General features: G+C 41.0%; 1 long non-coding RNA gene across 1 annotated transcript in view; it reads right to left on the reverse strand.

Annotated features, from left to right (window-relative positions):
- Positions 1-14,622, reverse strand: part of LOC134758297 (uncharacterized) — a 494,525-nt gene that overhangs the window by 429,080 nt on the left and 50,823 nt on the right. The window lies entirely within an intron of this gene.

A 14,622-nucleotide genomic window follows, 5' to 3' on the forward strand; every position in this document is an offset into this window, starting at 1 on the left:
AGGTTTGTGTCTCATATCAGTCAGGATGGCCTCAGTTATGCTGCAGTAACAAACAGCCACAAAATCTCTGAGGTACAAACACATTAATATTTTGCCCTTATGCACACTTCCAGTGCAGGTAGATATGGGAGGGAATGGAAAGAGGGCTCTGTCATCCTAATCACTCAGCCATCTAAGTTGAGGGATGCTTCACCAAATCTATGCTTGCAAACGGGAAAAGGGAATGTGCAAAATCTGCACTGGATTTTTAAATTTCTGCCCAGAAGGGACACAGGCCACTTCTGTTCAAATTGTATTGGCTAAAGCAAGTCATGGCCATAGCTGATTTCAAAAAGGACCAGGAAGTACACATTTACCATGAGGAGAAGCATTTGGTGAACAGCTCTAAAGATTATCACACTTCCCTATACAATTTTTTGAGATGGAGTCTTGCACTTGTCACCCAGGCTGGAGTGCAATGGCATGATCTCAGCTCACTGCAACCTCCACCTCCTGGGTTCAAGCAATTCTTCTGCATCAACCTCCCAAGTAGCTGGGATTACAGGTGCTCGCCACCACACCTGGCTAATTTTTGTATTTTTAGTAGAGACGAGCTTTCACCATGTTGGCCAGGCTGGTCTCGAACTCCTGATCTTGTGAACCACCCGCTTTCGCCTCCCAAAGGGCTGGGATTACAGGCATGAGCCACCGCACCTGGCTCCCTATACACTTTATAAAGGAGGGAGGAGGAAGTAAAATGGAGGAAGAAGAAAAAGAAGGAGGAGTAGAGGGAGGAGAGGGACACAGACAAGGAAGGAAGGCAGCAGCAGAGGAAGAAGAAAAAGGAGTAGATGGTGGTGGAAGAGAAAAAGAACAAGACCAAAAAAAGGAGGAGAAAGAGGAACAGAATAAGAAAAACAAGAGGAAAAAGAGGAAGAAAGATAAAAAAACTGATGCGTTAAAGGATTAAAAGGCTTATATTAATATTTTCTTAGTAAAATGTATGATCCTGGATAATTTGCTGAATCTCCCAAAGTCTCAGTTTCCTCACCTGTATACAACTAATAGTACCTACCACATATGGTTATTGTGGAATTCAATTAAATAATTTCTGCAACATGCTTCCCACATTTCCTGGCAAAGAGTGCTTAACAAGTATTATTTGTCTCATATATTAAAGTTTTCAAAGCACTCCCAAGTACATCAGCAACTAGCCTGTAAATGTAGTAAGAGGAGATTATTGTTATCCACAGTTCACAGATGTGGATATGGAGGTCAGCAAAATCGAGGTGCCCAAGTTGTTACATGCAGGATGAGGCTGCGGAGGAGCCCAGGGCCCAGGTCTTTGGACTCTAACCCAGCACTCTTGCCTGCATGTTTTTCTTCTCCCTCTGTTTTCTAAGGTCTTATTTTTAAAACTCACTTACGACTGATGAATATTAAGCATATATCAAAATGAATGACTGAAAAATTAAAATGTAAACTTGTGGATTTGGCCCGGGCCAGAAGACATAACACCTGTGTTAGCAGAAGTCAGTGGAAAGCCTGCGGACATATTTCAGGAACATTTTTTACACATGTTAACAAAAAACTCACTTGGCTGCACACAGAAGACAGACATGCCCAAGGACTTCAAGGGTCCCCGAGTGAGATCATACCCTCCCAGGAAGGAGGCCCTGGAGACAGGAATCAGGCTGTTGTGTTTTCCATTCAGGGCTGCATGCATTGTTGCATTTGGTAAATATCAAGCCATCCAATGTGTAAAAGGATGAGCTATGCTAAAAGGCAGCTGGAAACAGATGTGACATGAACACCTTTGCCTTTCTGTCTTAGTCTGGGGAGAGACTGATTTCTTAGTTCTGAAAGTTAAAGTAAATACATAAGAGAGAGCTCAGCTGGGCACGGTGGCTCACGCCTGTAATCCCAGCACTTTGGGAGGCCGAGGTGGGTGGATTATCTGAGGTCAAGAGTTCGAGACCAGCCTGGCCAACCCGGCAAAACCCAGTCTCTACTAAAAATACAAAAATTAGATGGGCGTGATGGCAGGTGCCTGTAATCCCAGCTACTCGGGAGGCTGAGGCAGGAGAATCGCTTGAACCCGGGAGGCGGAGGTTGCAGTGAGCTGAGATCACACCACTGCACTGCAGCCTGGGCAACATAGTGAGACTTCATCTCAAACAAAACAAAACAAAACAAAACAAAAACAGAGAGAGCTCAGACCCTCCAGATAGACAAGCGCAAGCTTCCTTGCCACCTCCTACCATTCCCAGCCAACTGCTCAGGGAGAGAAAAGTCTCCAGGCCAGGACTGAGTACGAATTGCATCTCTTACCCTCCAGCCAGGATCTAATGATGCAGAGAAAGAAGAGCATGGGTTGGGTATTGTCCCAGTAGCCTGCACATCCTAAGGAGCACATTCTGCCTCCCTTCTGAGACCTCTGGAAGCTCTCGAGAAACCCATCTCTGGTGCCATCTCCTCCAGTGCTCCTGCCCCACTGGCTCCCATCATCCTCATTTCCTTTTGCCTCACAGTGACCTCATCATTGATACCTTGGTGGGTCTCTGACTGTTTCATGTGTAATGAAATATGGGAAAATGCATTTCCCTCAATATCAGGAGATCTGGGGAAGTTTAGGCCAGCCAGGTGAGGTTGAGGTTCAAATGAAGTGAGCTTGAACCTTTTACACTAAGGGAGTCATGTACAATGGGGTGTAGACCTGTCTGTGGTGGGGGATTTAGAAAACATCAAACCTAATGTGGGAAGCCTACAAGGTGGGAAAAGCTGGGTGCTAAAAACCAGAATTCTTATCCTTTACTCTCAAATCTTTCTTAAAGTTACTAAACCCACAAAATGTACCCACACGAGTAGATTTTATAAAATAAATAAAATGACAAAGGAGCCAAGGTCTGTTTCCCAGTTGGCCCAGATCCAATCCCAGATGGTACCCAGAGTTGCAGGAGCAGAAACAGAGGAGGCCATGAGAAGGATGATCAAGAATTTGCAGAAATTTCAAGAAAAGGCTCTGGATTCTCACCACCAAAAAGACTGGATCTTCAAACTAAGTCTACCTGAAGTCCCAAGGGAGAGCTGAGTTAATTTTGTGTATTTTCATTAATTTAGTTTTCCCATAAGCTTTTTGAGGATAGAAATCAAATCTTGATTAGCTGAATTACTACCTCTCCAATACCTTTGCACACAGTTGGTGTTTAATGACTACTGATACATTCAATTGTTTTCAGAAGCCCCTATGCACCTAGCTCACTAAAGTCTTGACAACAGACAGGAAAATGAAATAGCCACCAATGCCTTAAATTAGGAGAACAGACAGCTGGGGTTTTCATTGCTGTTCAGCTCTTTGCTAGTTATGCCACCTGGACAAGGTGCTTAGCCTCTCTGAGCCTCAGTTTCCATAAGTAAAATGAGCACTAAAAATCTAATTAAAAGACTACTGATTGGGTAAAACAATGATGAAATTAAAGAGATGCATAAATCGTAAACGGCTATACAAATAGTTTTCTCATCTTGTTATAATATTGCTAACATTTTGAGAGTGCAACTAGGAAAGAAATGAGTTTCAGTACAAGCCGTTTGCACGTCTGCATGTCTTTGAAACGTTCTTGCTCAGAACTACCATGCAGACACAGAAAACAAAGGTCCTCTAATGCAGGATTCCCCAACCCCTGGGCTGTGGACTGGTACTAGTCTGTGGCCTGTTAGGAACTGGGCTACACAGCAGGAGGCGAGCAGCAGGTGAGCAAGCATTACTGCATTACTGCCTGAGCTCCACCTCTCCTCAGATCACGGAAGGCATTAGATTCTCATGGGGGCACGAAACCCTCTGTGAACTGCACATGTGAGGGATCTAGGTCGTGTGCTCCTTATGAGAATCTAACTAATGCCTGATAATTTGAGGTGGAACAGTTTCATCCCAAAACCGTCCCCACCTGCACCATCCATGAATAAATTGTCTTCCATGAAACAGGTCCTGGGTGCCAAAAAGGTTGAGGACCACTGCTTTAATGTGTCTTGCAAAAACTTTCTTTGCTCACCATCATCCCATCCTTGCCTTTCTTGCCAGCCCTATCTCTATCTCCATCTCTCTGTGTCTCCAGATCATCTCTGGGTCTGAGCATCTACCCTCCTTCTCTCCAGCTCCTCCGTCCTCTGCTGTTGGTTACAGTGTCTCTGTGTCCACAGCTTTTGCCTTTCTAATCCTGTTGTTACCAGTCAGCGCCTGCCTTGCTGCCTCTTTTGCTTCCATTTTTGTCTCTCTTTCTCCATGGCCTTATAACTCCCTCCTCTATTCATCTCTGTCTCTCTTATGTTTCTATCCTTTCACTGTCTTTCTTTCTTGCCCTCCCACCCTGCAGCACCACTGCTTTTAGAGCAGAAGTTTTTATTTTTTGTAACATTCAACTTATTTTTTTCTTCTATCGACTTCGCTTTTGGTATTGTATTTAAAAACAAATCACAAACCCAAGGTTATAAAAGTTTTCTCCTGTGTTTTCGTTAAAAATTTCACAGTGTCGCATGTTAAGTTTTCATCTATGATCCTTTTTTTAGCTTTATGGAGGTAGAGTCCATATACAAAAAAAAAAAAATGCACACATTTACTGCACACACCTTGATGTGTTACCTCTCTATTTAGTTCTGCCTCTTTCTCTCCTTATCCCTCTCCTTCCTCTGTTCCTCTCTGTGTCCTTATCTTGTTTCTGTATCCTTCCTGCCCATTACTGTGTCAGGGCCCACTTCTCTTTCTTTCTTCTTTATTCAGTGGCGCCCACAGAGACTGAGCTCTCCTCAGCAGTGCTTAACTGTTCATGCCAGCCTCTCCCTGAATTCCCCACACTCCATAACCATTCCTCACTAGATCTCTCTGGTCTGTCTAAACCTCTCGTTTTCTTTAGGCAGAAGTGAGGCTTGTGTTCAGACATACCGCACAGCCCTGGTCAAGACACAAATGGAGGGGAGGCACATGCCAGCCCCCACTCTGCCTGGGGGAAAAGCCCCAAGAGAAAGTCAGTTCAGGATGGGTCCAAAACCAGGACACCTGGAGGCTCCACAAATGTGTGGACAGCATTTATCTTTCATCAACCTCAAGATCTTTTTTCTGTATTTTTCTGACACCCCAAATCACACGTGCATACAGTAGAAAATTTAGACAGTATAAGAGGCTAGGCACGGTGTTTCATGCCCATAATCCCAGCACTTTGGGAGGCCAAGATAGACAGATCACTTGAGGTGAGGAATTCGAGACCAGTCTGGCCAACATGGTGAAACCCTGTCTCTACTAAAAATACAAAAGTTAGCCAGGCATGGGGGTGGGCTCCTGTAGTCCCAACTACTTGGGAGGCTGAGGCAGGAGAATCACTTGAACCCGGGAGGCAGAGGTTGCAGTGAGCTGAGATCACACCATTGCACTCCAGCTTGGGTAAGAAGAGTGAAACTACGTCTAAAAAAAAAGAAAAAGAGAAAGAAAATTTAGACAGTATAAGAAACAGTAAAAGCACAGAAAGAAAAGTGACCCATTTTCCCACCACCCAAAGGAGACCACTGCTGTCATCTGCCATTATTTTCTTCAGGCTTTTTCTCATGCATACTGTTTATCCTTACATAAAACAGATCACAGTAGATACAGAATTATGTAATATTTTTGTTGTTTTAATATCCTATCATATTTATTTTCCTTTATCCTTGAAAGTTTTTCACAAATACGGTTTTCTCTTCTCATGGGAGGAGAAAAAATAAGAAACTTTCAGTGCTTCCCCATTTCTTACAGGAGGAATCAAAATATTTTACCATGGTTACCATTATAGCACCATCCCTTATGATTCCAAAACACCATATTCTGCACTACAGCCACATGAGGATCTTTCTGTTTCCAAAATGCATTAGTTCACCTTTCCCAGGTGGCCTTTGCAGAAGCTCTTGTCTCTGTCTAAAACACAAGTGCCTGCATTTCCTCTGGAAATCTTCCCTGATCCCACAAGTTTTGCCTCTCCCGCCTTGACGTCTGGGAAGGATGCCCCATAATATTGCATACTTCCCCACTTGGGAAACTTGTCTCTGTTCACTTGATGTTGCTCTCACAAAACCATGAGACCCTGGAAGGGTTATCTGTACTAAATGATACCAAGGACATGGCCAGCACTGAGCAGATGCTCAGTTTTAGTTAATTCATATATTAGAAACTTACCCAACCATTCTTAAAGTTGGACTTCTAGGGTGCTTTCAGTTTTTCCAGATGATAAATAACACTATCAAGTGGCTTCTACAAAAATATTTGTCTGCGTTTCCACTCATTTACATAAGCTAAATATTTCCTGATTCTGTAAAATATCATAGTTAATGTATCATCATTATTTAATGTTATAAAACATTCTCTTTGACAACTTAGGATCCCTGCTACAAATCTTTTCCTAAAAGCTCCTGATGAATTGACAGGAGGTGAGAAACATTAAGTCCGTGGAATCTAAGATTAGAAAGATTTCACTAAATTTAAAACAGTTATAAATCAGAATGCTTGAACTGAGAAAGATCCCACAGATCCTATGCCTCAATATGAGAAAAATGAAGCACTGGGTTATGGGACTTACTCAAGTTCACACAAAAGCAGCTCTTTTTTTGCTGATGATACCTTTAAAATTCCCCCAGGTAGCCCTATTACATTTGCTAAGCTCAACAACATGAGTTCATCAACAGAATGTGGCCAATAGAATACATTAAACTATCTTGACTCAAAAGCAGGGAAACTGCCCCAGTTCCCTAACTCAGCTGTAGTCCAACATAAAATCCTAGATTTTGAGACTATTAATTCAAGATGTATTTAGTGAACATCTACCAGGTATTGGGTGCTATGCTGTTTTGCTGGGATTGAGGAAATAGTAACAAGAAACAGTGGGTGCCTACCTGCAGGAGCTCCCTGTCAATGGAGATGGCTCACAGTGTGATAAAATCCATGACCACAGTAAGGAGGGGGATTACAAGAGCACAAGGCAGGACACCTAAAACAGGAGGTATGTGGGATGAGGGAGAGGCCAGAGAAGGTGCCTGGGGTGAGTTGTCATCCTTAACATTGAATCATGACAGGGTGGGAATCTTTCTAGAATTCCTTAACATCTGATAGGCCAGCTGCTGTGACAGGTGTTTGACATGCAGCAGTACAATTTAATCTTCACAGTGACCCTAAGAGGAGGCAAATATTACCCTCATTTACAGGTTAGAAAACTGAAGCTTAAAGAGGTATCCAAATAAACTCTTGCTGCTGAGTTTAGAAACTGGAATTCAAATCCAGAAATGTCTTTACCCAGAGCCCATGCTACTTTCTAATACACCCATGACTCCTATTCACTTCCTAGGAGGATGGACAAGCCATTCAATGTATTTTTTAAAATATAATAGGTTCAACTATAGGTTATATAACATTCTAGAACACATAAACTGCCATGGGGCACAGAGTAGGGATACTAATGCTGCCTGGAAGGAAAAAGAATGTGTCAAGGGGACTTCAGAGAAGAGGTGACATTTGTCTTGATGCATAGAAAATTTCTCTGTAGAGAAGGGAGGATAGGACATTCTGGGCCAAGAGAGGAACAAGTGAAAAGGCCCAGTGGCTGATTTGATTACTGACAAGTCACTCAAATTGATTAAAGCACAGGATGGGAAGAAGGGGAGAGATGGGTTGACAGCACTAGGGAAGGTCAGTTGGCTCTATTTTATTTTTCTATTGCAAGGAACAAACCACTGCAAAACTGAGTGGCTTCCAGCAATAACATATTACCTGCTGTAAGTTACACATTGACTGGGCAGTTCTTCTGTTCCATGTAGTGTTGGCCAAGCCCCTGAGGTGGCTACAGTCATCTGGAGGCTTCAGTGGAAGCTCAGTTAGGGATGGGAGCTGGGGCCTCAGTTCTGCTCCCCATGGTCATTTCCACATGGCTGCTTGGGCTGCTCCACTGATGGAAGATGAATTCCAAAATAAAGCATTCCAAGAGCAAGCATCCCAAGAATGAGGATATGGAAGCTGCCATGTCAATTACTAGCTACACTTGAAACCAATATGACAGCATCACTTCTGCCATGTTGAAGCAGCCACAGACCCAGCTTAGAGCAAGGTGGTTACCAAAGTAAGTGCAAATACTGGTAAATTGGGAGTCACCAAAGTCAAAGTTGTAACTGTAGCAGTTACCAAATAATGAAGGGCATCTTTGGCCAACCCAGGGAGTTTGGATTCTGTGCTGATGTAGGTAGTTCTCCACCACAAGGCTGCAACACACTGGTTAGTCAGGAGGTTGTATCACAAGAAAATAAAGAAAAAAAGCTTTTTTATTTCATTTTTTCTTCCAACTTTTATTTTAGGTTCAGGTGGTACATGCACAGGTTTGTTACATGGGTAAATTGCATACCATGAGGGTTTGGTGTACAGATTATTTCCTCATCCAGGTAATGAGCATAAAACTCGATAGGTAGTTTTTCAGTCCTCCCACCTTTCACCCTCAAGTAAACCCTGATGCCTATTGTTCTCTTGTGTCCATATGTACCCAATATTTAGCTCCCACTTATAAATGAGAACATGAGGTATTTGGTTTTCTGTTTCTACATTAATTTGCCTAGCATAATGGCCTCCTGCTGTATCCATGTTGCTGAAAAGGACATGGTTTGTTCTTTTTTATGGCTGTATAGTATTCCATGGTATCTATGTACCACATTTTTTTTATCCAATGCACTATTGATAGGCATCTGGGTTGATTCCATATCTTTGCTATTGTGAATACTGCTGTGACGAATATAAATTTGCATGTGTCTTTATAGTAGAACAATTTATATTTCCATGGATATATACTCAGTAATGGGATTGTTGGATCAAATGGTAGTTCTGTTTTAAATTCTTTGAGAAATCTCCAAACTGCTTTCCACAGTAGTTAAACTAACTTACATTCTCACCAGCAGTAGGTAACTGTTCCCTTTTCTTTGCAACTTTGCCACTGTTATTTTTTTGTCTTTTTAATAACAGCCATTCTGACTGTTGTGAGATGGTATCTCATTGTGGTTTCAATTTGCATTTCCCAGTGATTAGTAATGCTGAAGCATTTTTTCATATGTTTGTTGGCCACATGTATGTCTTCTTTTGAGAAATGTCTGTTTATGTCCCATGTCTGCTTTTTAATGAGGTTATTTGTTTTTTACTTGTTAATTTGTTTGAGTTCCTCATGAATTCTGCATATTATACCTATGTCAGATACATAGTTTGCAAATATTTTCTTCTATTCTCTAAACTGTTTCTTTAAAGTGTTGATAATTTATTTTGCTGAACAGAAGCTCTTTAGTTTAAATAGGTCTGTCTCACTTGTCGATTTTTGTTTTGTAATTGCTTTGGGAGTCTTTGTCATGAAATATTTGTTAAAGCCTATGACCAGAATGGCATTTTCTAGGTTTTCTAGGGTTTTTAGTTTTAGGTTTTACATTTAAGTTATTAATTAATCTTAGTTAATTTTTGTATATGGTGAAAGGAAGGGGTCTAGTTTCAGTCTTCTGCATATGACTAGCCAATTATCCTGGCATCATTTATTGAATAGGGAGTTCTTTCCCCATTGCTTATTACTGTCAACTTTGTCAAAGATCAATAGCTGAAGGTATGTGATTTTATTTATGGGTTCTCTAACCTGTTCCACTGGTCTATGTGTCTGTTTTTGTACCATGCTGTTTTGCTTACCATAGCCTTGTAGTATAATTTTAAGTTGGGTAATGTGATGCTTTAAGCTTTGTTCTTTTTGCTTAGGATTGCCTTGGCTATTCAGACTCCTTTTTCATTCCATATGAATTTTTAAACAGTTTTTTTTCTAATTCTGTGAAGAATGTCATCGGTAGTTTAAAAGGAATAACACTGAATCTGTAAATTGCTTTGGATACTATGGCCATTTTAAAAATATCGACTCTTCCTATACATGAGCATGGAATATTTTTTCATTTATTTGTGTCATCTCTGATTCCTTTGAGCAGTGTTTTGTAATTCCTGTTATAGAGATGTTTCACTTCCCTGGTCAGCGGTATTCCTGGGTATTTTATTCTTTTTGGAGCTATCATAAATGGGATTGCATTCTTGATTTGGCTCTTAACTTGGATATTACTGTTGTATAGAAATGCTACTGATATTTGTACATTGACTTTGTATTCTGAAACTTTGCCAAAGTTGCTTATCAGATCTAGGAGTCTTTGGGCAGAGACTATGGGATTCTCTAGGTATAGAATCATATCATCTGGGAAGAGAGATAGTTTGACTTTCTCTCTTCCTATTTGGCTGCCTTTTATTTCTTTCTCTTACCTGATTGCTCTGGCTAGAACTTCCAGTACTATGTTGAATATGAGTAGTGAGAATTGGCATTCTTGTCTTTTTCCTGTACTCAAGGGGAATGTTTCCATTTTTGCCTATTCTATATGATGTTGGCTGTAGGTTTTTCATATATGTTTCTTATTACTTTGAGGTATGTTCCTTCAATGCCTAGTTTGTTGAAGGTTTTTAACATGAAAGGATATTGAATTTTATCAAAAGCCTTTTCATCTTTTAAGATGATTGTATGGTTTTTGGTTTTGGTTCTGTTTATGTGATGAATTATATTTTTTTGATTTGTGTGTGTTGAACCAACCTTGCATCCTAGGAATAAAACCTACTTGATTGTGGTGGATTAGCTTTTTGATGTGCTGCTAGATTTGATTTGCTAGTAATTTGTTGAAGTTTTGCATCTATGTTCATTTGGGATATTGGCCTGAGATTTTCTTTTTTCACTGTGTCTCTGCCAGGTTTGGGTATCAGAATGATTGTGGCCTCATAAAATGAGTTAGGGAGGAGTTTCCTCCTCCTCAACTTTTGGGAATAGTTTCAATAGAAATGGTACCAGCTCTTCTTTATACATGTGGTAGAACTCGGCTGTGAATCTATCTGGTTCAGGAATTTTTCTGGTTGGTAGTTTTTTTATTACTGATTCAATTTTGGAACTCATTATTGATCTAATCAAGGTTTCAATTTCTTCCTGGTTCAATCTTAGGAGGTTGCATGTTTCCAGGAGTTTAGTCATTTCTTTTAGGTTTTCTAGTTCATAATAGTCTCTGAGGGTGTTTTGTATTTCTGTGGAATCAGTGGAAATGTTTCCTTTGTCATTTCTGATTGTGATTATTTGGATCTTCTCTCTTTTTTACTTTATTAGTCTAGCTAGTGGTCTATCAATTTTATTTATTCCTTCAGAAAACCAACTTTGGTTTTCATTGACCTTTTGTATGGTTTTTGTTTTTGTTTTGTTTTGTTTTTGAGATGGAGTCTCGCTCTGTCTCCCAGGCTGGAGTGCCGTGGCACGATCTCGGCTCACTGCAAGCTCCGCCTCCAGGGTTCACGCCATTCTCCTGCCTCAGCCTCCTGAGTAGCTGGGACTACAGGTGCCTGCCACCACGCCCAGCTAATTTTTTGTATTTTTAGTAGATACGGGGTTTCACCATGTTAGCCTGTATGGTCTTGATCTCCTGACCTCATGATCTACCCGTCTCAGCCTCCCAAAGTTCTGGGATTACAGGCATGAGCCACCGTGCCTGGCCAATCTTTTGTATGTTTTATCACATCTCAATTTCATTCATTTCAGCTCTGGTTTTCATTATTTCTTGTCTTCTGCCTGCTTTGGGGTTGTTTTACTCTTGTTTCTCTAATTCCTCTAGGTGCGATGTTAGGTTATTAATTTGAGATCTTGATGTTAGCATTTACCACTAGAAACTTTCCTCTTCACACTACTTTAGCTGTGTCCCAGAGATTCTGGAAATGTTGTATTTTTTTTATTAGTTTGAAAGAATTTCTTGATTTCCGCCTTAATTTTATTATTTACCTAAAAGTCATTTAACAGCAGATAGTTTAATTTCCATGTAATTGTATAGTTTTGAGAGATCTTCTTAGTATTGATTTCTATTTTTATTGCACTGTGGTCTGATATTGTGGTTGGTATGAATTTGTTGAGAACTGTTCTATGGCCAAATGTGTGGTTGATTTTAGAGTATATGTCATGTGTAAATGAGAAGAATGTATATTTTGTTGTTGTTGTTGTTGTTGGATGGAAAGTTCTATAGATGTCTCTTAGGTCCATTTGGTCAAGTGCTGAGCTTAGGTCCACAATGTCTTTATTAGTTTTCTGCCTCAAGGATCTGTCTAATAATGTCAGTGTGGTATTGACATCTCCCACTATTATTGTATGGTTATCTAAGTCTCTTCACAGATCTCTAAAAACTTGTTTTATTAATCTGAGTGCTCAAATGTTGGGTGCATATATACTTAGAATAGCTAAGTTTTCTTGTTGAATTGGACCCTTTATCATTATGCAATGCTATTCTTTGTCCTTTTTTGTTATTGTTGGTTTAAAGTCTGTTTTGTCTGAAATAAGAATAGCAACTCCTGCTCTTTTCTGTTTTCCGTTTGCTTGATAGATTTTTCTTCATCCCTTTATTTTGAGCCTATGAGTGTCATCATATGTAAAATGGGTCTCTTGAAGACAGCATACAGTTAGGTCTTGCTTCTTTATCCAATTTGCCAGCCTGTGTCTTTTAAGTGTGGGGGCAGGCAGGGTAGCCAATGTATGTTAAAGGTTAATATTTACATGTGTGAATTTGATCCTGTCATCATGTTAGCTGGTTGTTATGTAGACTTGATTGTGTAGTAGCTTTATAGTGTCAATGGTCTATGTACTTATGTGTGTTTCTGTGGTGGCTGGTAATAGTCTTTCATTTCCATGTTTAGCACTCCCTCAAGGATCTCTTGTAAGAAAGGTCTGGTGGCAACCAATTCCCTTAGTATTTGCTTGTCTGTAAAGGATTTTATTTCTCCTTAGCTTAGGAAGCTACGGAGAAAGACACTCAGGCTTCTCATGAAGCATTCTTGGCTGGTTGTGAAAGTCTTGGTTAGAGTTTCTTTTCTTTAAGAATGCTGAATATAGGCCTTTCTAGCTGCCTTCAATAGTTTTTCTGTTGCATTGACCTTGAAGAATCTGATGATTAAGTGTCTTGGGGATGTCATCTTGTCTAGTACCTTGCAGGGTTTCTCTGAATTTCCTGAATTAGAATGTTGACCTCTCTAGCAAGGTTGGGAAAATTGTTATGAGCAATATCCTCAAATATGTTTTCCAAGTTGCTTGCTCTATAGCCCTCTCTTTCAGGGACACTGGTGAGTCATAGGTTTGGTCTCTTAATGTAATCTCATATTTTTTTGATGTTTTGTTCATTCTTTTTTTTTTTCCTTTTTTTCTGACTGAGTTGATTTGCAGAACTGGTCTTTGAGCTCTGAGATTCTTTCTTAAGCTTGGCCTATTCTGCTATTAACACTTAGGGTTATAGTATGAAATTCTTACAGTGAGTTATTCAACTCTATCAGATCAGTTTGTTTTTTTCTTAAAATGCTACTGCATTTTTCACCTGTTCTATAATTTTACTGGAATCCTTAGATTCCTTGGATTGGGTATCAACTTTCTCCTGAATCTCGATGATCTTCATTGTCATCCAAATTCTGAAGTATACATCTGTCATTCCAGCCATTTCAGTCTGTTTAAGAACCATTGCTGGGGAGCTAGTACACTCATTTGGAGAAAAGAAGGCACTCAGGCTTTTTGAGTTTCCAGAGTTCTTGCACTGATTCTTTCTCCTCTGTGTGGGCTGTTCCTTTAATCTTTGAAGTTGCTTTCCTTTGGATGGGGCTTTTTGCTTTTATATATTTTTCTAAGCCCTTGAGGGTGTGACTGTTGTATAATTTAAGTTCAGTCAACTGCCATTGTTTCTGGATGATTTCAGGAGGCCAGGGCTCAGCTCAGTACTCCTGGGCTGCATGCTCTAACTCTGGAGAACTTGGACCAGGCCCATGGCTTTGTTCTCTAGCCCCTTGTAGTTGAGCAAGGAGGGGCCAAGGTATTTCCAGTTCACTGGCAACAACACTCTGATGGGGAGTGCCAGCAAAAGTGCTTTGTTGGGGTTAGCAAAAGCAAGATCCATGCTTGGGTGCACACACCAGCAGCAGCAGGGCAACAGCACTGTGGGGTCTCTGCATTCATGTTTTTGAAGGCAGGGGCAGGGTAGTGGTGGCAAGATCTACACACACTGGCAAAGGAGTAGGGGAAGCTGTTGGTGAGCACATGAGGGCAGGGATGTCTCTATCAAAGCTCTCTGATGGTTAGGCAGGGTTTGCTGGTGAAGATGCTATGGAGAGGGCCACTGGGAAGCACCCCAGTTGGGCAGCTGAGGCTGTACTGCATGCAGGTGTGGCCAGTCACAGGGACCCTGGGAGGGGCCAGCAGATAGAGGGTGCTCAGATCAAACTGGTCTCATCCCACAGGCAAGATAGCCCTGTTTCATCCATGTCTGACAGTCAACAAAGGCCAAAGCCACCTAGAAGAGCATGGCAAACCTTGAGGAATGGGCATCCCTGGCTATGCTCCACTGCAGCCATGCCAACTCCAAACACTGGGCTCCACACAGGCTTGGAGTCTGGTTCTTGCTTATTCTCCAAGAAGTTCTCCCTGTCAACTCAAATGTCCATCAGGGTTATGAAGTCTTCTGCAGCTGGAATTCCAGAGATCCGTGGTGAGAACGGGCCACTCCATGCCTACTTAACTTACCTCTTTCCCAGGA

Source organism: Gorilla gorilla, chromosome 3 (genome assembly GCF_029281585.2).
Source record: "Gorilla gorilla gorilla isolate KB3781 chromosome 3, NHGRI_mGorGor1-v2.1_pri, whole genome shotgun sequence".
Classification (NCBI taxonomy): Eukaryota; Metazoa; Chordata; class Mammalia; order Primates; family Hominidae; genus Gorilla; species Gorilla gorilla.